Here is a 26,090-nt window from a genome sequence, read left to right as displayed (position 1 = left end):
TTTTTTCAAAAATGACTTTTTTCTAAAAATCATAACTTTTGAACTGCTAGACCGATTCAGATGATCGACATATAAAATTGAAGCCAATGAGTTTTAAACGTGCGGACCATAAATTGCAATATTTCCTCTCTTCACAGTGTCGGTAGAATGGAAACTGCAATTGCATTTCGAGCGAGCGTGCGAGATAATTTATCACGATATCAAATTTTGGTCAAAGATAATGTGTGAAATATTATGTTGTAAGCAAAATTTCTTGTGCCGAAACGTTGATTATCGATCGAGCATCGCGAAGGAATGGTATGAATGTGATTGAACAAACATCCTACGCTCCAGGTATGGCTCCGTGTGACTTTTTCCTATTTCCGAAACTCAAATTACCGCTTCGTGGAACTCGTGTTTACAGGAAACGAATTTGCAACGTGAACTAGAGGCAATTCCTGAATACAACTTAAAACATGTTTCGATGACTGTATTGTTCTTTGGAAAAGAGTGTAGTGTTCCAGAAGGGGCTTATTTTGAAGGCGATAATATATATATATATATATATATATATATATATATATATATATATATATATATATATATATATATATATATATATATATATATATATATATATATATATATATATATATATATATATATATATATATATATATATATATATATATATATATATATATATATATATATATTTAGATGATAAAATAAGCATTTTCTTTGAAAACACATATTCCCCTGTATATCTGTAATATAATGTATATGATGGTGTGGGTCAAAACAAAAATTAATGTGAATGTGAAAAAGATCGCCGAGATAGCATTCGCGACGAATACTCAGTGCAATGCGTGCCAATGTATAAGGAAACAAATACGGATATATGTCCAGCTTGTGTATTATTCTCGGAATAATAAAAATGATAATCAATCATCTTACACTGCTTCTATGATACCACGCAAATCATTGGTCCTTTTCTAAAATAATATTGGAAGTGATAAACAAACGCATTGAATAAAATAGTTTCGTAGTTCTGCGTCAACAATGCGGTCGTGTTTTAGATATAACTCCTTTATTTTTTTTTATTTAATCAATAGTACAATAATTCGTGCAAACTTCCCATAATTTTCCACCCATCTCCCGATAATTTTGACATTAAATTTCACTGGGGAATTTAGTTGGCAATTAATACATTTCTACATGAAAAATCAATGTGCTGTATAGCGGAATAGTAAGCGAAGAAAGTTTAATTTGTGAATGGTTTCGTTATTGATTGCATTCAATATGGAGCAGCGCTCGGCAAAGTCATATTCAACTGAGGGTCGTCAGGGGACTATGGAGCCATCGGTCTTCACATTAATTTCGGGACATCGAAGCTGAGTTTGACAGCCAGTTTACATGAAGCAAATATGAACAAAACGCAAAGCAAAAAGTGGTGTATTTCAACAAATAGTTTCACAAGAGTAATGAATTCAATTTTCATAATGGTAAGTGTTAAACGAAAGAAGAATGTTCTGCAGAGCTGATTGGGTTGAAATATATTATATAAATTAGCCACATGAAAAAAATGTTTCTGTTGTTGTATAAAATGACGCTTTCACTGCGGCGGGAAAAATAAGCACGTCTTCAGGGATAAGATTATCAATGGAGTTCAAATTATCCGTATCAAATGAATATTAGGGGGTCTCCGTAGCCACATTGGTTGCGCGTTCGCTTAGTAAGCGATCGATCGTGAGTTCAAAACTCAGGACCCTCATTGACCATCTTTGTGTTGTTACAGAATAGCTACGTCCACGCAACAATCATCAGCGGTGGAGATCGATCCACGGTCGAAATTAGATCGATTCATCCATACAACTGCTCTGCTCTGCAAGACACATCGGGCTGCTGTTCTATAAATAGCTCAACAATGATCAATCAACTTTCTCCGCTGTCCGGTGGTCTAACTGGATAATGGAAGAAAAATACAATACAGAATACTCTTACGCCTAAATGGCTACTGTGTAAAGGTACCATATGCAATGGTATAGAAGGAATACTGGCGAATGGCAACTGTGTAATGTAATGTGCTTTAATTATAGATATGATAACCATGTGACATGTACACGATTAAAATTCGGCTCTGTTACAGCTAAAATGTTAATGAGCCTGAAATAAATAAATGGGATAAAAAAAAAAATGAATATTCTAAGTAAACGTGTAACAAGTTTTCTAAAAGTGGTCAAAAAATCGTGGTTTAGTTTCAAGTTACAAGTTACAACGAGGTACATGTCGGGATGGAGTAGTAATAGTGGAGTGCAGCCAGGATAAATGGAGAGGCAGATTCGTACTCATTCGCATTCCCAATTAGATTAACCATTTGCTTCAATTAGAAATAAATGAAATGAGCGTTAAGGACGAAGATAACTGATGAACGAGTCATGTTTGGCGGTGGATGGTTCGTTGCGACTCTGTAGCAAGCGGGAGGAGAACGTTTATGGAAGAAACAAAACGACTGAGAGTAGAGCCGATTTTCATGTTTTGTCTACGAAGATGTTGGACCCTACCAACAGGACGGCGATCCAAAACACACTGCAAAGAAAACCAATTTCTATCCCCGATCTCAACTCATGAAACTCGAATAGCTCCTTCAAAGTTCTAATCTAAATCCAATAAATAACGTGTGGTTTTAGACGTAGGATTACGTCTTACATTAAGGGTGTCAAATCAGAAAACAGGTCACGTTTTTGTGAAATAAAGTTTACGTTAATAACTAGTTTTGCTGCGAACGGATTTTAACGATTTGCATACCAATCGAATCGGAAATTTTCTAAGATTTGTTTGATATGCTATACGTTTCAATCCCATAGTCGGTATATGGTTTAAATTGATGAAAATTGGGTGCATTCCAATTTACCCATACATTTGTTCTGCCCATTTGTGTGCTTTCCCGAACGGAGCAATCAATAACGTGCGACTTATGCAGCCGCTAGAATAGAAACAACGAAGGGGGATAGCGAAAAGAGAATATTTGCGAAGTAAACTCCACCCTTGCATAGTAAGTAGCACATAGTCGAGAAACGATTTTTCATAAACGGTCATTCTCGCGATGTTTCATTTTTATCGCTGCCACTGTGTGCATCTTTTAGACGCGTGTTTGATGCTTGTTGAATGGCGATGCACGGAAGATGCCTCTCGTTAAATACTCAGTGAAATGCGTGCATTGATATAAAGAAACAAATTGCGATATATGACCAATTAGTGTATTAGTGTTCTCGCAAAGGCAAGAAAGAATCGTTGCTTCTCGGAATGATTCTACAAAACCACGCAAGCCATTAAACCTTTTCAGGGTCCCCGGATCTACTAAAGAGTTATTTATGAAATTTCGATGTATTCGCAAATAATACCCGAAATGATAAACCAACAAAATTTAAAAAAAAAAGGTTGCGTAGTCCTACATCCTAAGCGGTCGTATCTCGGATACAACCCCTCGATTTTTGGATGAGGGATGATTTTATTTTATTATTTTCTTCAGAAGGCATAGGGAGACGAATTAACCTGCAGCATTATTTAAATCTTGCAGATTGTATGTCTATACGTATGCAGCCGACGGTAGACACCATATTCATAGCTTATTGCAGTTGAGTGTGAGCTTTAACTCTAGTCATTCCTTTCCATGCATTTCCCTAAAAAACATGTTATATTTTTTGTTATGAACTTAATTGAACCGAGTGTAATAGAAATATAATATACAATACTTTAACAATTGCCACTGTTTATAAACGAACAAGCTCATAGCAAATCCAAAACCGCAGCATAGTAGTGACAGTAAGTATATTGCGTGCGTTTAACCAGTATCCAACTATAATATAGCAAATTTTATTGGATAATTTAACAAGTATTCGCGGTTATTGGTCTCTAAATGGTGTGTTCATTGATCTTTGTTCGAAAGTGGGAATGGATTTTCAGGTTAAATAACGCACTTTTATATCTTCCATCTATATAAATAAAAATGGAACTCCAAATGTAACTACAATTACATTGTTGTTGGATCGTTGGATTTTGCGTTGGCGAGGTTAAGCTTCGTGTTCGATTGGTGTGAGCCGAAAATGGTAATAGATTCTCAGGTGGAATAATGCGTTTTGAAAATAAACATTATCAATGAAAATTTATTTTTCTGTATCAAACATGTATTCCATGTACCGAAGAAACATGTTATTTACAAGTGAATCAAGAATCTTGAGCGAAAAAATATATCTGAAAATAAATTTATATTATAATGACGAGTTTTGGTAGAAGTAACAGGAAATTTATATTAAAAACTGTGAACCGCTAATTAGAAGATCAATCAATGAAGGGTTCTGCGATCAAACCCATGAATATCACTCACTCAGTAAGAAAACGTGAATATACGAAAGAATTCATAATAATCCATAATTTTGGACGGGACGAAGCGCGGGTAAGCTGGTACAGGTAAACTTCGATATAACGTACATTTTACTTTCAAAATTGTACGTTGTATCGAATTGTACGTTATATCGAAGCATAATAAAGTACTCACAAACGTAGTCTATAATACATTATTGTGTTGCTGTTTTTGTACAGTTAATGAATAATTTCAATCAGAAGACGAAGCCAGCCTTTCTCATGATGTTTCCCTTCGTACTGTTGATTAAAGCTTGATTCATTTAGAATCCGGAATCACAAAACCAGCTGTATTTCGGGATTGATTGAAGGTACAAAACTTGTTTTAGCATCACAATACAGATAATTCATTGTTCTATCAGAAAAAAAATATTGAAAAAAAATTTCCTTTACACTTTGGAAATGTGTACGTTATATCGAGGTAAAATGTACGTTATATCGAGTGACGTTATATCGAGGGTACGTTATAACGAGGGTACGTTGTATCGAAGTTTCCCTGTATTCAATAAAATTATGAAGTTTAGAAATGTCGAAATAGATTTTATTTCTTGATATTTCAAGCTTAAAAATGTAAAAAATGTTTTTCGAAATAGGTACTGGGAGTTTCATGTCAATCTCACACGATCAACAAAGGTCATTTGATGGCCTGTACTTTTAACTAATCTCGAGATACAACGGGTTTCATGATTCCGGATTCTAAATGAATCAAGTAGTATGAAGGGAAACATCATGAGAAAAGTTGGCTTTATCTTCTAATTAATTTTTTCATCATTTTTTATTTACCTCACCCAAACAACAACACAAAAAAGGAATATAAACTATGTTCCTGAGTTCATTATTTTGATTCGATATAACGTACAATTCAATACAACGTACAATTTTGGAAGAAAAATGTACGTTATATCGAAGTTTACCTATACACGGTTTATTGTTCTTGAATGGTTCTGCATATTTCATTCGAATTAATAGTCATCGGAAGCTGTACATTTATCCCATCTTACAGGCAATTTATCAATACCTCGTCAATTTGTTTTTAGAGCCAAACTGGTCATTTCATTTTATTCATTCATAGATACTTGCAGAGTAATGACTTCTCCTTTTTAAATTCTGCAATTGGGTTCAATACGACCACATCTTAAATTTTGGATCAGAATTCAATGAACAACTATTTTCCTATTCTAATTTCTAATTTCTTCCTTCTAGCCAATCTATACATTCACGATTGAACCGTCCGCGTGATCGAATGATTTTAATTTCAGCTGGTAGCTGGTTCCACAGAATAATTGCTCGCACGAATTGAGTCATTGAGTCATTTTCACTCATTTTAGTATGGATTGAGCTGTTGCTCTGCGAAAGCGTGTTCCATCGATGAACAGAAGGTGCCAAATCTGGACAAAAAACCGCAAGCAATAGTTGATCCGATTGAGCGATTCAACAATTCTCTTGGCCGTTGTTGCTCGGTTTGACGAGCATTGGCAACAAGAAAAATCACTTTGTGTTACCTTTTCTGATATTTCGGTCGTTTTTGGAGCAGACCACGGTTCAATTCGATGAACCGTTTTTGGTGAGTCTCCGCCCAGTAAAGTTCGCAAATCGTCGCCTTCAAACACTTTCAGTGATTTTTTACGTTCTTCGTTCCTCGCAACAAAATCACCACTTTTAAATTTTTTGAACCCCACCAAACATTGCGATTTGTGAACTTCCACGAACATTCTATGCGAATCTATTCTACGCGTTCGCGATGAAAAATCCGTCTTTGTGTTTGGATGAAGTGTCAAACTAACCCATTCCAGAATAGCCAAAGCAGGTGGTCCTAAAACTTATTCGAAAATAGTGGCTATTTTCGAGCCGATTCTGAAGTTGTCATCGAGAGACACGGCGAAAATGGGAAGAGTTTCGCAATCCTATGTCCACAGAGCAAAGAAAAGAACTTGTTTGAGAAGTTTTAGGGCGCGAAATGTTCTGAACCGCAACGCGAAGTAAAATCTGGAGGCCAAGCAATGCTTAAGGATAGGATCTCTGTGAATAATTCAACGCCGTTTTTTAGCCAAATCTCCGAAGCTACTGATCGATTGTGGAAGGAAAGCTGAAGAAGAAGTATGTCGAAGGGTAATCCGGTGAAAATGCTTCTATTAGCTCTTTTGACGGTACTAAAAACCAAGGAGCGCAACGCACAGAATGGTTTGACTGAATTTAAAATAATTTGCGAATGGTGAAAAGTCTGGGTATCTGACGATGTGTCTTCGGAACACAATATCCTCGTTTGTTCTATCGCACAATGGTGGAATTTTGAGGCATTCTATAAAGATGGTCGGAAACAGTTCGTGTTAGTGCTTAGAGTCCTCACACCGCCCACTGAACTTTTGGATGGCAATTCGTAATGTTCAGATGCAAATCCATTCCATTATAGGAAGTAGTCAAAGCGACAAGTTACGAACGATACACACTTTGTTTCTACGCGTCTAACATTCTGATGATCTCGTGGAAGATCTGCACTCACTGTACAGAAACTTTTCATCGATCTTTAGTCAACATCGTGATATAACCGAAAAGTAAGATGTAAGATATTCCAGCTGGGCTCCAACGGTCCCAGAAGTTACCCCGCTTGGTAACTCCAGAAGAAAACGACCAGCATCCAAACTACACCGGGCGAAACTGCGAATTTCAAAGAGACGTCAGTCCGGGTAGTTTCATTTTATCTCCACCGTCTCCTGTTCCCGGTCCCATCCACTCCAGGACCCAGCGGAATTCAAATAGCATCCCATTCGCGGGGAGCGCGAAATGAGCTCTCGCATTCGGAAACAACAAAACCAACAACAAAAAACAACAGCACAAAACACGAAGTTTGAAGCTGCGAGTCGTAAAATTATACGGGAAAATATAATTAAAACTAAACGATGAGAAGATAAAGTAATTACGTAATGAACATCGTAAAAAACGCTCCAAGACGCGGGCGGGTATGCCCGCGCGGGAACCAGAAGGAGCGCCCGGACGCTTGACGCTACGCCAAGAGGAGCAGCAAGTTTGAAGATATAAATCAGATTTGTGTTGGCTCAGATACCCTTGTCAGGAAACGGCGCGGCGTGAAACAAAACCTTATCCGGTGAATCTCTACGCGCGACAAATGACAGCGCGTATTTCTCATTAGTCGATGAGAACCGTAAAACGCGCGCGCCGTAAAATGAGCGGGATTTTTCCCAGAAAAAGTGCGAAATAAACGCGCATCACCGCGCGTTGTGTTTTACTGCGCGAATTTGCGATAGTTTTATGCAAATTGGGTTTTGGTGGGTAGGGAGGAAAACGGTAATCCATTAGTTTTGATGGGTTTCAAAGGAATAATAAGCGCTCCAAACGAACCTTATCGCGTTCGACATGATTCTGCTGCTCGCCAATTTATTTTCGTTTATTTGTTCCGTTTGTAATCCACAAGCGCCCACGAACTGTGTATCACTCTCACACACTTGATCTATTTCAAATTTCGAACTGAATGAAATATCTTCTGAATTCACAGAACCAAACAAAAAACAAACCACTCGCGTATCAAATTTTGCCAATTTTCGTAAAACTTCACCATGCACGAAGCACTCACTCAAAACCGGCAAACCAATATTTTCTCCAACCATCGGGTTAACATAACGTTGTTGTTCACAATTCCCGGAAGCACGTGAAAAAAAAACTCCTGGCCTAGGGCTTTGATCCGGTGGCGAAGAGGAAATTTAACGTTGCGTTGTCATGGTGAACACCCTTCAAATTCCGCGCAACGGATCGGGTCAATTTTTGGATGGCTCCGTACACGCAGAAAAAAACACACATTCACCACATCGTAGGATGGATACTCTTTTTTTTTTTAACTCGGACTTGTGGTCTTACAACGGCGGGCACTGCGAATTGGACAACTGCACACAAAGCGAACGACCGCCAATCCACGTTCCAAAACTTTCGGTTCGACACGTGCACTCTTTTTATCTTATTTTTTTTCTGTGGGGTTAATTCACAAACCCGCTCACGATGATGGAGCAGCCACTTTTCACTGCTTTAGGCTCCCCTCGGCACACACACACACCCGTACACGCTCACGTCACTCAAGCACTGGGTACGAAATATAACACGGAGTTGATGACAACGACGACGACGACGAATACGGCTGCGCCTCACACGTCAAACGTCCGTTCCAACCGGCTGTCAAAAGCAAACTGAGAGCAAACTACTAGTGACGGATGCCCGGAGAGGGAAAAGGGGCCGCTGCATCCGAGCATGACGAAACAAAACAAAACAAAACGGGACAGAGCGAGAGAGCGGGAGAGAGACACAGAGAGGGAGAGAGAGAGAGTGGGAGAGCAAAAAAAAAGTGGACAGCTGTGGCAGGAATGCAGCGGAAAAATGTGCTGTTCTCATATCTCGGGTTCTTCTGCGTAATCTCTCGCTTCTCACTTGCTGCTGCGGTGAAGCGACACAAAAAATGATGCTGTATTAAATGGCAGAGATTAGGTTCTTCGACAGACGAGATTAGCTATTTTTAGGATGTTGTTTTTTTCGGGTAATGTGAGCAATAATACGAGCAGTATCAACCGCTAGAGCCACAAGAGACGAAAAAACTTTTAATGCATCGTTTCACCGAGTGATAATCGACCCTTCTATACGTAACGTTCCATCCAAAACATGCTTCCGTGGGCACGCAATGTGTGCGCATAAGTCCACTTGAGGCGCAAGCTTAAGTGTGCATGTCACGGTGTGTGTGCGTCAACCAAAAGGAAGACCAACTAGAACAAGTGTCATTTTGCAGACGCGCAACATCGGCCACTAATGCGTTCGGAGCCTTTTTGGGTGTTCGCATTGCGGGTGGCCCCGGGGCGGTCTTTGTCGGTGGACAAAAACAGCAGGGAACAGCTTTTGGTATCGGTTTTGGGACCCGTGCGGCGCTTCGGTTGGTTGCGAAAACATTAATCATTGGGCACAAATCGGCCGTAGCTGGTCGAGTGCGGTGTTGGTTTTTTTTAAAAACCTTCGACCGACAAAATGAGGGTAGTGTTTAGTTTCTGGCCAAATCTTGATGATTGAAATTTAAAGTATCGCACAGAAGAGGAACTTCTCGAGGGGTCTAGTGATTCGATAGTGTTCCCACTCGATGTATGTTTCGACAATGTTTGTTTTATTTTATTTGTTTTTTCACATACCTAGTCTGTTAATTAGTTTCTGAGGCCCAAACTATAACTTAGCAACCAAAGATGCAAACTGAGGAGTTTGTTCACCAGTCCGAATGGTTACTGGAGAGTATTATCTCAGAGTTTTTAAACATTTGATGGTTAGTAAATTGGGTTCTTCTACACCAGGGTTTCTCAAAGTGGTCGATATCGACACATTGACTAATTTAATTCAAGAGATTACAACGTGATTACATAGATGAATAATGTGAACTTAGAAGAAGTGATTGAAAAATAATTTAAGAGATATTTAGTTACTTATATAGTATTTTGACGTAGAACTACGTCTTTCATGAAGGGTGCCAAATCAGAAAACAGGTCACGTTTTTATGAAATAAAGTTAATGTTAATAACTTTTGTTGCCGCGAACGGATTTTGGCGATTTACATACTAAACGAATCGGAAATTCCCTAAGATTCGTTTAATATTCTATACATTAGAATCCCTTGGTAAATGGTTAAAATTCATGAAAACTTTAAGCGATTCCATTTTCCCAAAAAAGTAGAAGAATGAAGGGGAATACTTGCCTAGAGTATAAACAGTGGATCTCGCTGAGGGAAACTTTCATTCGGCATCGGACTGTTGAGCAATCCAGTTCACTTTGCTTTCGCTGCGCTTCGATCTAAGATTGGACCCCACCAGTGGTAATCCAACTTGGATATCGTCGTTTGGTTTTTCTGTTCGTTTTTCGCATTATTCGTATCGTGTGTTTTTCTTTCCGCGTCATAAATTGGACGCTTCGCGTAGTGTGTGATGAACAAGAAGAAGTGGAAGGCAGGCTCGAGCCCTGCAAAAAACGAACGCATTGCCAGGGGCAATAACATTTCGAGGCAAGCGTCATCTAATGATGCACGCGATGTTGGTGCAGTAAAAAGCGCTCGCACTGAACCGAGTCTTCGCGAGTGTGACACCGCATCGAACAACAGCGAAGTAGGCGATTTCAGCGCGTCGGTCGAAAATGTAAGCACCGTTACCCAGGCAGCAACCAAAATCAAGCTCCCCCCGCTGGTGGTGAAGGCGGTCGCTCTTGACAAACTCATCAGCGAATTCGCATCGATGGGTGTTACATCAGAGTATAAGCTGTGTGGCATAATTCAGTTTTTTTCCAAGCAGTTAACATTGTTTGTTTTCCGTCATCATAAGGGTTTCGTTGGTGTCTTTGAGAATGCATCAACGCATTAAACTGACGTTATGGCGAAGCAGGAGTTAAGGTTGTGCGCCAAAAAATTATTCGGGGAATATCAAGAATCCTGAATGTCTTACTGAAATGTTATAAGTCATTTGGGTTCGCGTGCCAGTCGCAAAACTGTTTTCAACTAGGATTGCATTTGAGCTAATATTGATCATAATGAAGCAGTGCTACTGTTTTCGACGTTGTTGATATTAACAAAAATAGTTTATCTCGCTTGTTTAGTCACTAAGAAAGTAAATGTCGTTCTGGAATTTTGTATGTGATTAGGTTTCGTTTGCCAGTTGCAAAACTTCCTCCACTAAGAGTGACAGCTGCGCTTCTCTCAAGCATGAGAAAATAATGCAACTTTTTTCGAGGCTAGTAATATTAACGGAAGCGTTTCTTTTGAGAACAGCGCAAAATGATGAGAAGTGGTTATATTCCTAGTAGTTTCAGGCCACCAATGTATGGCTCTGTATGCATGCTATGGCGAACGCTTGTTTGGCGCTTGGTTTACGTTGTTCGAACGATGCCTAAAGGTTCGATTCCTTTGAGGCAATGCTAAATAACATGTAGCATGATATTTGACACTTGCAAGTGTTGTCATTGTTGTTGTTTCCATGCGGTGCCAACGATATATTTATGTAGTTGTGAGATGTGGAATGATGGAACTGGTGCAACATGTATATAATCGATTGTAGCCGAGTCTATGTCAATTGCGAAAAAGGCCACCGGAATAGCGTTCGAGGTAAATTTTCAATGCATTGACATGAAATAAATTGCGATCAGCTAGTGTATTGTTTTGCGAGGGCAAGAATGAATCATCAATCAATTATCGTCAACTGATTCTACAATGAAAAAACCGTTCCAGAGATTATTCTACTAAGCAGTTGTTTCTAAAATTTCACAGCATTATAGAATAATATCCAAAGGTACAAACAAGCGACTTATATAAAATAACAGCGTAGTTCTACGTCAACAATGCGGTCGTATCTTGGACACAACCTCTTATAATTTTTTTCATTGGTACTCGGTACTCGGTACTTGATACTACTACTTGGCATTGATGTATGGGATGTATGGGAAAAAATCGACCCTAAAATTTCAAAAAGTAACCCTATACAAAATGTTTATCACCTCGAAAAAACACCCTATGCCAAATATCAGCTCAATCGGACTTAAGGGAGTTTTTGTTTGGGTTTTTTGAAAATCGAAAAATCACTTACGGGGGGAGTAAAGGAAATCGGGGGCTTCGAAATTTGTTTTTGATGCCAAATGTCTTGAAATTGCGTGAAACGTCTAGATCTAGTGTCATCTCGAAAAATTTTTTTGTCAAAAATCTGGGAATTAGTTTTTTTTTCGGAGTACGAGACGACACATATGGTAAAAATAATTATCTCGATCTTTCATTCGGAACTTGTTACGAAATATTGATTTGCACGATAATATACCCTATGCAAAATATTAGCTCATGCGAACTTCATTTATTAGTGTTGCAGACGTTAAAATTTGAGTTTCTTGTAAACCGAAAAATCACCGGAAATCGGGTTTTCAAAACTTTTTTTGATGCCAAATCTCTTAAAATTGCATGACACACCTTTTCAAACGGAAACCAAGCGCCAAAAAAAATTTTTTTTTTCAAGATAACAGCAAAATCTCGACGAGTAGTGAAATTTAAAGACATTTGGCTCTAACAATTTTTTTCGAAAACCCCGATTTTCGGTGATATTTCGTTTTTCCAATAAACTCAAATTTTTACGTCTGTGACACTAATGAATGAAGTTCGAATGAGCTAATATTTTGTAAAGGGTATATTATCGTACAAATCAACATTTCGCAGCAAGTTACGAATGAAAAATCGAGATAACTTTTTTTTATTGGTACGAAAAACCATACGTTTCGTTTCGTATTCCGAAAAAAGCCCCAGAGTGTCGATTTTTGAAAAAAAAAATTCGAGGTGACACTAGATCTCGACGTTTCATGCAATTTTAAGACACTTGGCATCAATTTTTTTTTTCGAAAATCCCGATTTCCTTTCCCCCCTTGGGTGATATTTCGATTTTCAAAAAACTCAAACTTTGACCGTTTTGCGTCACTCTCCCTTAAGTCCGATTTAGCTAATATTTGGCATATGGTGTTTTTTCAAGGTGGTGAACATTTTTTATGAGGTAACTTTTTGAAATTAGAGATGACCATTTTCATTGGCACCCTAATGGTCATCCTTGACATGACAAATCTTTCATCTATTCTCGGTTGTCTTTGAATGCCTTGTATCATTCGTACATCTGTGTTTTCGACATGGTTGAATCAGCTAATGTGATCTGCTACTTTTTCAACGTTTCGACAGAAGAAAATTTGTTTGCAACACTAAATTTGACACACAATATCTTTGACCAATAAAATCATTAGTATCATATAATATCGCCGGGTAATAAAAAATTAAACTTGTTCTTAATGATGCTGTAAACAAACTAAATGACAAATCGCGTTTACAATTAATATTAAGACCACTGACAGTAGTATCATCTTAAAAAAATAAAAAGTTTGAAAAATGTAATGCGGTTGTGTCCAAGACACGACCGCATTGTTGACGTAGAACTGCGCTGTAGTTTAATTCAAGTCGCTTGTTTATAACTGCGAATGTTATATTATAATGCTACGATATTTTAGAAATAACCACTCTACCAGTTTTGTCGCCCTGAAATATTTTTTTTTTCTTGTGGAATCATTTGATGATTATTGTTTGATGATTTATTCTTGTCCTCGCAGGACAATACATGCTCGTGATAAACGCAGTTATCATCCTTAGTGGAAAAAGTTTTGCTACTGGCACGCGAAACCAAATCACATACAAAATTCCAGAACATTATTTTTTTTGGTGAATTGACGATAGCCTTGCTTGATGATTTCCCTCACAATTGTGTTGCTCAAAACAATAATGCAATGGCGTCAGTTGGATGCATTGATTGCAATGCCAAAGACATCAGCGAGTGAGTAATTTGGTCGCGTCCACAGCTCAGTCATAAACGAAGACATGTGATGGCGCAAAACAAGGAAGAACAAGCGATGTTCATTGTTTCGTATCTAGAACGATACTGAACGATACTTGCCATTCCTTTCATTCCTCGTTGAATCAAAGAGACTTTAAAATTATTCAGTTCATTCGTCTTTACTCTTCAAAAAGGCCCTTGGAAAACTCTACTCTTTCCTCATATTACTCCTCCACCCCCATTGCCTTGAGAAAACCATTCGATCCCTCGCCGTCCAGCTCGCCCAGCAACGTTGTTGTCCAGTCGGTGTCCTCACGAAGAATGAAGTTTGCCTCAGCAAGATCCACTGTTTATACTCTAGGCAAATATTCCCCTTTGTTCTTCTTCTTTTCCTTTGTACACGGAGACTTTAAATCTTACGATTTCCCCTTCGTTGCTCGTCGATAAGTTGCTCGTTATTGACAGCTCTGTTCGGGAAAGCACACAAATGACAGAACAAATGTATGGGGAAATTAGATTGCTTGCAATTTTCATCAATTCAAAATATATACATAATATGGGATAGTAATGTATAACATATCAAACAAATCTTAGAGAATTTTCGATTCGTGTGGTATGTAAATCGCCGAAATCCGTTCGCAGCAAAAATAGTTATCAACGATAACTTTATTTCATGAAAACGTGACCTGTTTTCTGATTTGGCCCCCTAATGAAAGACGTAGTTCTACGTAAAAAAATCAACACATGAAGATGAGATGAATTTAGCCTAGTGTATCTCCAAAATCCCTGTGGACGTTTCACACTGATACGTTTGGCAATCTTTTTTTATCTGATCGAATTTTTTGTGTACATTAAAGGAACACTTCATCACGAATTGTACCAAAAGTGCAAAAAACTATGCGTAGCCTCGGAATGAACGGTTCCTTATTTCTCTTCTTCATGCACCTGCTCCTCCAGTTTACTACAAACTTTGATCGATCGAAACATTAGAAGTTACTGCAATATTTGCAGATTTACAGAAGATTTTCCGAAAAAAAAATCGTTTTAGCCACATTCTTGAAATCGGTGCAAAAAATTTGAATATTTTTTGACGTAGAACTACGTCTTTCATTAAGGGTGCCAAATCAGAAAACAGGTCACGTTTTTATGAAATAAAGTTAACGTTAATAACTATTTTTGCCGCGAACGGATTTTGACGATTTACACACTAAACTAATCAAAAATTCCGTAAGATTTGTTTAATATGCTATACATTGGAATCCCCTGGTTTGTAAATGGTTAAAATTCATGAAAACTTCAGGCGTTTCCATTTTCCCATACATTTGTTCTGTCCATTTGTGTGCATTCCCGAACAGAGCTGTCAATAACGAGCAACTTATCGACGACTAACGGAGGGGAAATCGTAGGATTGCAAGTCTCCGTGAACGAAGGAAAAGTAGAAGAATGAAGGGGAATACTTGCCAAGAGTATAAACAGTGGATCTCGCTGAGGAAAACTTTCATTCGGCATCGGACTGTTGAGCAATCCAGTTCACTTTGCTGTAGAGATGGGCAAATCAGCTCATCATGGTGAGCGGCTCAGAGCCGTTCAGCTCATACAAGTGAGCTGCTCATTTGGAACAGCTCTTCAGCTCAGTTGAATTTTGCAGTTGTCCACACAATTGCATATGAAACGTAATCACCATGGGACATTGCATAGTGTTCATTTTTTTTATAGACGGAAAGCAAAAAATAAACGAATTTAATTCCTAATTGTACAAAAACTAAAACTGATATGAATTCTAATAATATAATATACAACAAATACTGAATGCTGAAATCCAACATAGAAGATGCTTAGGATATGCTGAACTTAAACAACAGAAAAACCAGCAGTAGCCAAATAGAATGCCTCCAGGAATATTGGCCGAGACAACGTTTTTTGAAAAAAACCATCGAGATTTTTTTTGCATCCAAGGATATAAAAATAAATCCACTAATAGGTGCAACGAGAAATAATTATTCGCGATCCCAAAGGTAACAAAAGGACCAGTATCAATCATCAACATTTATGCCGGGTGGTTTTCTGAATTGTTTTGATTCAGCACGCGGAAATAAATGTATGTGTTTCCACAGTAATGTTTAAATTACAATGTAATATATTAAATTTATTTACAAGCATATAATAATGTGTATTATTTTGTTTGGCCATATAAGAAAAGTTTAATGAAGTAACGAACGATTGAATATCTTCAAAAAGCTAAAGCTGCTAAAGCTAAAGTACGAAGAGGGATACACGAAAACAAACTGACGTCATGCCATGAAGCGCGAGAGACGAAAAATCCTTTCGCGTCTCGCAATTCACACTCTCTGCAGCTTTTGCGCTCCACAGCTATGCAGCTCAACAGCTCAACAGCTCAGCAGCTCAACAGCTCTTCAGCTCAACAGCTCTTCAGCTCAACAGCTCTTCAGCTCATCAGCTCAACAGCTCATCAGCTCAGCAGCTCATCAGCTCAGCAGCTCAACAGCTCATCAGCTCAGCAGCTCATCAGCTCAACAGCTCATCAACTCCAGCTCCGTAATGAGCTGATGAGCTGCGTTTTTTTGATTGCGAGCCGATCCGAATCTGCTCACTATGATGAAGCGATTCGAATGAACAGCTCATGAGCGGATGGCACATCTCTACTTTGCTGTCGCTGCGCTTCGATCTAAGATTGGACCCCACCAGTGGTAGTCCAACTTGGATATCGTCGTTTGGTTTTTCTGTTAGTTTTTCGCGTTATTCGTATTGTGTTTTTCTTTCCGCGTCATAAATTGGACGCTTCGTGTAGTGTGTGATGAGCACGAAGAAGAGGAAGGCAGGCTCGAGCCCTGCAAAAAACGAACGCATTGCCAGGGGCAATGAAATTTCGAGGCAAGCGTCATCTAATGATGCACGCGATGTTGGTGCAGTGAAAAGCGCTCGCACTGAACCGAGCCTTCGCGAGTGTGACACCGCATCGAACAACAGCGAAATAGGTGACTTCGGCGCGTTGGTCGAAAATGTAAACGCCGTTACCCAGGCAGCAACCAAAATCAAGCTCCTCCCGCTGGTGGTGAAGGTGGCCGCTCTTGACAAACTCATCAGCGAATTCGCATCCATGGGCAGAGTACAAGCTGTGTGGCATAATTCAGTCTTTTTCCAAGCAGTTAACATTGTTCGTTCTCCGTCATCATAAGGGCTTCGTTGGTGCATTTGAGAATGCATCAATGCATTAAACTGACATTATGGCGAAGCAGGCGTTGAGGTTGTGTGCCAAAAAATATTTAGAGAATACCAAGCATCTTGAATGTCTTATTGGAATGATATAAGTTATTTAGGTTCGCGTAGCAGTCGCAAAACTGCCTTCAACTAGGATTGCATTTGCGCTAATATTGATCATAATGAAGCATTGCTACTGTTTTCGAGGTTATTAACAAAAATAGTTTATTTCGCTTGTATAGTCACCAAGAAAGTAAATGTCGTTCTGGAATTTTGTATGTGATTAGGTTTCGCTTGCCAGTAGCAAAACTTCCTCCACTAAGGGTGACAGCTGCGCTTCTCTCGAGAATGAAAAAGTAATGCAACTTTCAACAACAACGCAACAGTTGTTTCTAAAATGTCATAGCATTATAGAATAATATCCGAAGGTATAAATAAGCGACTTATATAAAATAACAGCGTTGTTCTACGTCAACAATGCGGTCGTATCTTGGACACAACCTCCTATATTTTTTTTGTCAAAGCAACAAAATCACCCTATACAATATTTATTGGAGCTTTCAAAACTGCCTTCGCTATTGAAAAAACTGCCTACGCAAAAAAATTGAAAAAAAATTTGAATAAAAAAACATAAAGAAATACATTTGTTTTATTTCTACCTCAAATTTTTGTCCACTATATCTACAATCATCAAGATTAAAACTTGTCCACAAAATATTCCAAAATTTGAAAGCTCAAGCTTTTAAATGACAAAATGATGATGATCTTTTTGCGTTGCATTTTCACGATGTTACAGCATTTCAAAAATCACCTCATAATTTCAATTTTTTTCCAATTTTTTGTCGAGTGTATTCGTAATTTCAAATCTGATAATCTGAAAATCTAAAATCTGTAAATTTGCAAATTAGAAAACAAAAAAAAAATTGAAAACATGTACATATGAAATCTCGTACGAAATATGGGTGTGATAACTTAATATTATAAAAGTTACTTTTAGTGGGAAAATCTGAAATTTTATAGAGTGCATGATCAGGACAACATACTTCAAGAAATTTAATAAAAAATTTCCATTCGAATTTTAGGCATTTAATACAGTCGTCTAATTTGATAGAGAGTAGTTTACCTCGTAAAAAATTATGTCGTATCGTAAGAAATCGTAAGTCATCGTCGCGGATACTCGCCACTAGCTGGTTGAATTGATACATTCAAATGATAGAAACATGTCCACTCCTTCTAAGTTCACTTACAGCGCTACATCCCACGATAATTTCCCTTTTGACTAGTTGACTCAATCTTCCCGATCTCGCAATTAGTTTCTCACTTCCGCTATTAACCCCTTCCCTAAAGAGGGCACTAAACACCGGTTTTCCCACAGGCGCGAACCGCAGCAATTGGCAAACCGCAAATTAATAAAACCAAGTACTTCATCTTGGCAAGCACGAACAGTCATTGTTTGTGTGTAGCTAGTCCCGATTTCATCTACACTTCAACCCGACCATTATTTATTTGAGCAAATTCCAACAACTTTACGACGATCGTATCGGCCAACTCTGGAGCCACTCCGAAGACATTTGTTCTCCTTCTTCCAACCGTTTCCTGCACTCCGCGTAGTTCGAGATGTTCCCTTTTCCTCTGGCTGAAATTAAATTGACGCTACTTCCATGTGCCCTGTTCACCACCTCCCCCGCCCCCCTGTCGAAGGCATATCCGCCCTGCGTATGCAACCATAAATCTCGCTTCGTTCTCACAATCACTAAAATTAAATTTGAAACGAAATGTTATTCGGATCTAATGCTCAATTCATTCACTTCCCCGGCGAATACACCACGAGGCCCCGTTGGAAGCGGAGCTTACACAGTGATTGTCCCACAGCCGAGGCGCGTTGCTGTTGCGGTTAACCTCACATACACCCGGCCGAGAAATTTCCCGACACTTTCCTCAAGTTGCGTTTTTTTTTTTATTATGATTATTTTATTGTTTGGCAGAGATGAAGTGTTTGCGATATTATGCTCATGTGTGATGTGCCGTTTTGAACGGTGGGCCTGGATTCTTGTTGCCGCAGCACACAAACCCACGCACGGTTCCTGTCCAGGTCGGTTCAAGTCGACGACGGCATGCCGAGAACTGGAATCCGTGGTTCTCTCGCAGCGACGATGATGATGATGATGGCAATGGTGTGTAAATCCACTTTAATATGCTCCGGGGCGCATAACCTTGTTGCTGGGAATGCGGCAGGTTTGAAGAGAGAGTGAGGGTACGTAAACGCATTAAATCAAATTTGATGTGCTTCTCCTTTCGACAAACTCTCGCCGCTGCATCCCGTTCCCGCGGGGACATCCAGCCACTTGCTTGCTGTTTCGTGTGCTTTCCGCTCAACTTATTTGATCATCATTGTTTTCCTCAATGATGTATGGTAAGTTATTGGGGCTTTCCCATCTGTAGTTCAAGTGTTGCACGCGTCCCGCAGGATCTACTTTAAACTTCACCAAGAGCGAGAGATGCCAAACCTACGGGATTTTTTCCGGAATACACTGGATGTGTTTGTAAACATATTTGTTCATTAGGTGAGCAATGGAATTAGTGGTTTTGACTCGCTGATTTTGACATATCGTTTTACCAAGGCAATCAACTTGGTTTTCATGATATATAAATAGCAAATATTCCAATTCAAGCACCGCTCGTTTCCAATTTAATGAGATAAACAAGCTATTTGCGATCTCGCAGCATTCACAATTCATCAGTCATCAGCAACCAGACTGCAGCGGGGTTTCCAAAGCCGAGAGCTAAGATCAGTTTTCCAAATTGGTATTTTTCAAGGCTAACGTATGCGTTTCATGAAATGGACTTATTTCGGATGGCGATGGAAGAAACAAATACAAAATATAATTCAATAGACCAAATTTTCCTTGGATGCTACATCCAAGTCTTAATACTTTTAAAAAATTGATTCAACGCACTGCCGGACAGTCTTACGGTAGGTGATCGGAACCTTAGCCATGATCGATGAAAAGATAAATGTCAGCATGTTCTTTTAGATATTTCGTGGCCTTGGCGATCAGCTGCCTCTCTGTTTAACCACAAAATTATTGCAATAGATCCTCCGTTTGTGTTTCGCCCAGTAATTTTCTATCGATCGTAGCTGGGGGACTTTGGGAGGGTAGGCGCACTTTGGTACTACATATATCTTCAGCCGCTCTTTCTGGGTGATTGCCTGCTGCTCATACACGGCCGGCCTAGACTGACGCTTCCGCATAAAAATGTCCATTTTAGCCATGTACGTGTTCACAGTTCCGGCCAACGGTTGATTCGACCTCCCGGCCCAAGGCGCGGGACGATGAGGCTGTAGCATTCGGTCTCCCTCTTCAGCTTCTGCTGCATTTTACGGTTGTGCAGCACTGTCGGAAGATCAGAACCAGGTTTCTTTCCGACATTCTTGCCATTCTCCCGGAAAAAGAGGATGTTGAAAAAGCCGGATCGGCTATGCTCGGTTGACACGAAGCGCTTCACGATGTCCAACTTCTCTGCACTCTGGGTAGAAACTAGCAGTACGAACGAGAGGTATCGGACGTAGTTGTTTCACATTTTTCGATGAGGCTGCAAATCAATTTGAAAGGATCCACTCCATTTGTAGAAAGCCCAATAAACGTAGGATTGAAGGAAAATTCGTCCCATTGAGATATATTTTGTAGTTTTTTTTATCGCCTACCGAAATTAGTATTTTTTAAATGCACATGTTAGAAGCGATGTATTTCAGATGGATTTCAGATTGGATTTTTCATGATTTACTGTGTACTACCAGTCAATCCCTTTCATTTGATATCCATATTGATGGGCTTGTGAAAAAAATATATATGGCACCATTTTGGATTAGCATTTTTCATAAATAACTGTGTTCCACTAGTCAATCCCTTACATTTGATATACATATTGATGGGGTTTTCATAAAATATGTGATCCACCATTTTGTAGCGGCCGCCATCTTGGATTTACATTTTCATAAATAACTGTGCTCTACTAGTCAAGCCCTTCAATTCAATACCAACATTGAAGCGGTTCTGAGAAAATATGTAATCCGCCATTTTGTAGCGACCGCCATCTTGGACTTTTAAGATCATGGAATACGCAATTTAATAATGACACCAAAAATGAAGATGAGTTCCAAATTTTAGATCAATCGGCCAACAGGAAGGGGGTTAAATTTCTATTAATGTGGTATAGCGCTACAGACAAAGTTACAAAGATACAATGTCACAAACATACAAACGGGTTGAGCTAGATAAAACTGTTCAATAAATAAGTCATAATAATCATAACAAGTCATAATATCATAAATATATTACGTTTACCGAGAGAAAATTCGTTTTTCTTAATGACTCGATTATCCGGAGTGAAAAAAAACAATACTCCGGATAGTCGAGTCCGACAGGTACATGTTAATTCTGAGAGTTGATTTGAAAATCTGCTCAAATAATCGTTTTATTGCTTCACGAAACGTTTGCGTCCCTCACTCAATGGAAGCATTCATTCATCGGTCAGTGCTATCAAAAGTTTGTATGAAGAACTTCAGAATATGTTCGTCGCCGGTTATGATTTCGTAGTCCTACGTTAACAGCACGGTCGTATCTTGAACACCACCCTTATTTCTTTGTCTTTTTTTTGCGGCTCGCAAAGCCATGAGTAACATATGTTTGTGACCCATCTGGATAGAAGGATCAGTACCGCTGCTCTATACGCTGTTTCCATGCGCAATGATGAAGATCGCTATCGCCTGAGTGTGGTTGCAAACAAGCAGAACTTTCGGTATTAGGTGGTTGCCAATCCAAGGGAATCCAATGTGCTATACTAACTCTCTCCAAAGGTTAAAGTATACACATTTTGAGCCGTTTCGGCATTTGGAACCGATTTGGCGCGTGCAATGATATAAAATGTCTGTGGAAGGATCTTTTCGTAGCAATGACTGATCGATTATTTTCAAAAGTAATTTTGTTCTTTTTATTTTTGTATCGAGCAAAACCGTTGTGTGTGACATCTCAGCATAAGAAGAGACTGCCGACTGTTCGCTAGTTGGTGCGAGACTGAGTATTAGAAATCGTGAATGGCATATTAATGCCCGATAAATTATAAACGGGAGGGGTAAATTGGCAATATTTTCTCTACGATCGAACGCTGCATTTATATTTGGAGTGAGCAATTTACACACGTATTTTTCGCAGCGGTATATAAAAATTAAACCTAAGTGTAGCCACACTCGTTCCTCGGTAGAAAGTACGGGTAGAGATGAGCACAGAAATTCATAAAATAAATATGTGGGAATATGAGTATGCTTTAATTTTTTGCCAACTAAAACCCTTATGGAAACATAATATATGACATATTAAATTATTCTTAGAGAATTTCTAAATCGACGGTTATGAAAATCATCGACATCCGCTCGCAGTAAAAATAGATATTAAAGTTAAAACCATTTCATTAAAATGTGTCATGTTTTCGGATTTGGCACTCTTACTGAAAGACGCAGTCCTAAATCAAAACTAGTTGATTCAGGTGAAATACAGGAGGGTAAATTTCTTAAAACCATGGGAAATTTTTACGATACTGTGTTGGAGTATAAAGCAAAACGTAAGACTTGTCTGGGAAAAACATCACAGTATTATATTGAAGACCATTCCGGAAGGGTCAGAAATTCAAAGTGAAAAAAAAAATTATGTAAAAGTTCCCGTTTGTATAAATTACAGGAATTATAATTAATTAGATGAAAAGGTGGAACAAATACCCCGTACCAGTTGCGTATCGTTATGGACCAATTCCAGGTGAAATCGACAAAAGGCAAAAAGTGAGTATTTTTGATTCGAATGAAAATTGTATTCCGTTTGGGTTGGAGGAAATATGAGTTTTCCACAGCAATTGGGAATTTTTTGACTCAAGTGTAACTTTCCAATAGGATGTATCGATTTTAGAAAGATAATTTATAATTTTAATTTGGATAATTGATATCTCAAAATTATGAGTCGTATCGAAATAGTGTCTTAGAAAGATGTTTAAACATGAAAACAATATACACTGAGGAAAAATAATAGTACTCTTTTTTAATTTAGGAAAAAAACTTTAATTTGCAATATCTAAAATGTGCATTGTTATTTTATTTTTATTTTTTTCATATAGAATAGCAGTAATGTAGAAAAAGACAATAAATTAGAAATATTTTTTAAAATATCTCGATAATGGCTGCATTTAGACGGAGATAGATAAAGAGTTTTTTTTGTTTAAATCCCATTAGGATTAATAATTTGTGGCTAAAATTGATTGTTAACATACAAAAATTCTATGTTTTGAAAATTCATAAAACATTGTTGTTCCTCAAAGTTCGTCAAAAATAGTTTGATTTTCAATCGTTCAATTTTCTACATGACTTCTGTTTTATATGAAAAAAAAAATGCATACTTGAGATATTGCAAATTAAAGCACCAATTTTTTTCAAGTTTAAACATCAATGCTCTATAACTCTAGGACACTATTGCGGTACGACTCATCGTTTTTGAGATATAAATTATCGAAAATCTTTTTTTTCTAAAAACGATACGCTCTTTTCAAAAGTTACACTTGAGTCAAAAAAATCCCAATTACTGTGGAAAACTCATATTTCCTGCAACCCAAATGGAATATAAACTTCAATTCGAATCAAAAATACATGTTTTTAAAATCTGCGTTTTTAGGGCGATCTCATTTGGAATGGTTCTATGTGCAAATATTTTCGTGGAGTCTACTGATTATATTTTGTGTTTGGCTGGTAGTACCGCTTCAGTTAAAAGGATTATTCCACTATGTTAATGATTTGGATAACGGAAAAGTCACGACGAAATCTTTAAACCGAAAATGATATGACAGTTGTCAAACAGAACTTTGATCTGGAATGTGACAAATTCTATGATAAAATTACCTCAAATCATAATCTTTTTCGCAGTCTTTTCATTGCTTCTTTCATCTCAGAATCATCTAAGAATGTTTGATAGTTTAGTTTTATACTCGGTTTTATTCACTCAATAAAATACATTTAAAAAATATTAAGCCTTCTTATTTATTTTTTGTGTTTACGTGCCCCGTTTTTATTCCTGCACTATTTCGTCAGTCTAGTTAAAACTAATATTCGTATTTAGAGCCCTTGCACACAAAAGTATGTACCATTTCGACTTACATTTCGAACAATCTCAAATTCCGAACACTTCATTTTAAAATGTAAACGTATTAAGGTCTAACGTTCCAAATAATTCAATAATTAAAGCCCAGACATACTATGAGGTATACACTTCCGTATAATATCATTTACGATACTCTCTACAGTTTATAATACCAAGCATTTACAAAAAAACTGTCGGTCAAAACTAGCAATAAAATGTTTGCGTTAGAAGATTTCGCAAAAGACAAGCATCATAATTTTTTCAATTTTTGTAGTTGTTTTCACTGTTTGGTGTGCCGTTTTGGTGTCAACTGCTAGAAAAGAGAAGAATTTACTATAAATGGATCAATATATGATCTTTAATGAGGAAAGCATCATTGAAATTAGAATTAAAGTAATGTTCGTAATAGGAATCAAGTTTTGACGCATGATTCAATTTCCGTCGGTGTTAGAAAACGTCATTTGTAAGCCCTTTTATCGCAAATCGTAAATCAAACACGCAAACCATCGGAAGTAAAAGGATTTTTTTCTCATGTTTTCAATTAAAACGACAATAAAATAAATAATTCCTGAAGTAAAGCTATGAAAAAGGTCGAAACCGAAGGTCGAAAGAACAAAACGTCTCCGAGCACCATTGATTATGAAACTTTTCCTGATCCATGTTCAATTCCCAAAAATAAACTGCAACATAAAAGTCCTTCTTTAATACCCGCAGATCCTGTGGATAAGACTAATCATGCCACAAAATTCTTACGCATTTTTGCTGTTAGGAGTTTGAGTCAAATATAATTGAAACAATTGTTGGTTGTGTGCCATTTGCAAACCAATTTCATTGTGTTTAGGTGCAGAAAAGACTATATTGCCTTCAAAATCATATTATCCTCGCGAAACAGTACCATTTTGAGTAATGAGACGCTTTTTAATGGCCAACAAAGCTTAAGTGTTAGAAATTTGAGACAAAAGTCGGAAGTCGGTTTTATTACAAATTTGTAAAAATCCATAGAAATCCGTGGATGCGAAACAAACATGGTCTAACTTACACGGAAACGAATCTTGCATCTCTGCCAACCACAAACCCGAATCCATGCTCAAGTTAGAATAAATCCTTCGATACTCTCAGCACCACCTCCGCCTAGCCGGCACCTCCCCCAAGCCCCACGCTCACAGAAGGTGGGTGGGTGGTTGGATGGGTGATGGATTTTTTCACTCCTCGCCAGGCAGTGTTGTGTTGCAGTGAGAATGTGGAAAGTTTGCTCGTTGCCGACGGCGACACATAATTTAAATAATTTATATTACTTGGAAAGGAAGCAAATTGATATATGAGCTTCAGGGCGCGAGCTTGTGTGTGTGAATGAAGAGTGAAGAGTGTGTACAGAGGACGTGCAAACAAATGTCTGCACCGGGTGTTTTCCCCTGGATACACGGTGAAGTTAGGAGTAATCGTTCTTCAAAGTTTTGAACACGCACAAGAGCTTTAAAAGTTCTTGTTTCTTTTGTTTCGGTGCGCTGAAATCGTTAAATGATTTCCAGACTCTCAAACAGCTCGCAATGTTGTGGCTCCTTGATGAGACTTTCCGGAGTTGCTCTGAGCCGTTTAAAATTTGGTTAAGCTTCAAGCAACTTGTCATTATGCACTGGAATATAACGTAATCTTCCTTCACATCAAAACAGTTTTTACTGCCGAAAATTATCCATCACACATCTGTAGCTATTATGCTACCCTCTGCCACTGTCCTTCCCTTCTATTTGGTTCTACCTCCCTTCTCCTTGAGCCCTTTCTAGTCAAATAACCTCCGGCATCACACACGGCCGGAACGGTTTATTCGAGCTCGGCCCACATTAGGTAAGACGCTTTTTTTTCAGCTTTTTATCTCTGCCCATAATTGTGTGAAGATGATCTTGTTTTTGTCCGATTCTTCCGCCCATGGCACGGA

The 26,090-nt window shown here is 38.2% G+C and overlaps 1 protein-coding gene across 4 annotated transcripts in view; it reads right to left on the bottom strand.

The window, feature by feature from the left end:
• Nucleotides 1-26,090, bottom strand: part of LOC129762160 (probable serine/threonine-protein kinase DDB_G0282963) — a 581,734-nt gene that overhangs the window by 80,317 nt on the left and 475,327 nt on the right. Inside the window, exon 1 of one of the 4 annotated variants that reach the window (XM_055760166.1) lies at nt 7,759-8,589. The exons of the other annotated variants lie outside the window; for them this stretch is intronic. The gene's annotated coding sequence lies outside the window, so the exon portion shown is untranslated. Of the gene's footprint in view, nt 1-7,758; nt 8,590-26,090 lie in introns of those variants that run through there. 4 annotated transcript variants of the gene reach the window in all.

Source organism: Toxorhynchites rutilus, chromosome 1, assembly GCF_029784135.1.
Source record: "Toxorhynchites rutilus septentrionalis strain SRP chromosome 1, ASM2978413v1, whole genome shotgun sequence".
Lineage (NCBI taxonomy): Eukaryota > Metazoa > Arthropoda > Insecta > Diptera > Culicidae > Toxorhynchites > Toxorhynchites rutilus.
The sequence above is the reverse complement of the archived record's forward strand: the minus strand, read 5'-3'. Positions and strand labels throughout refer to the sequence as shown.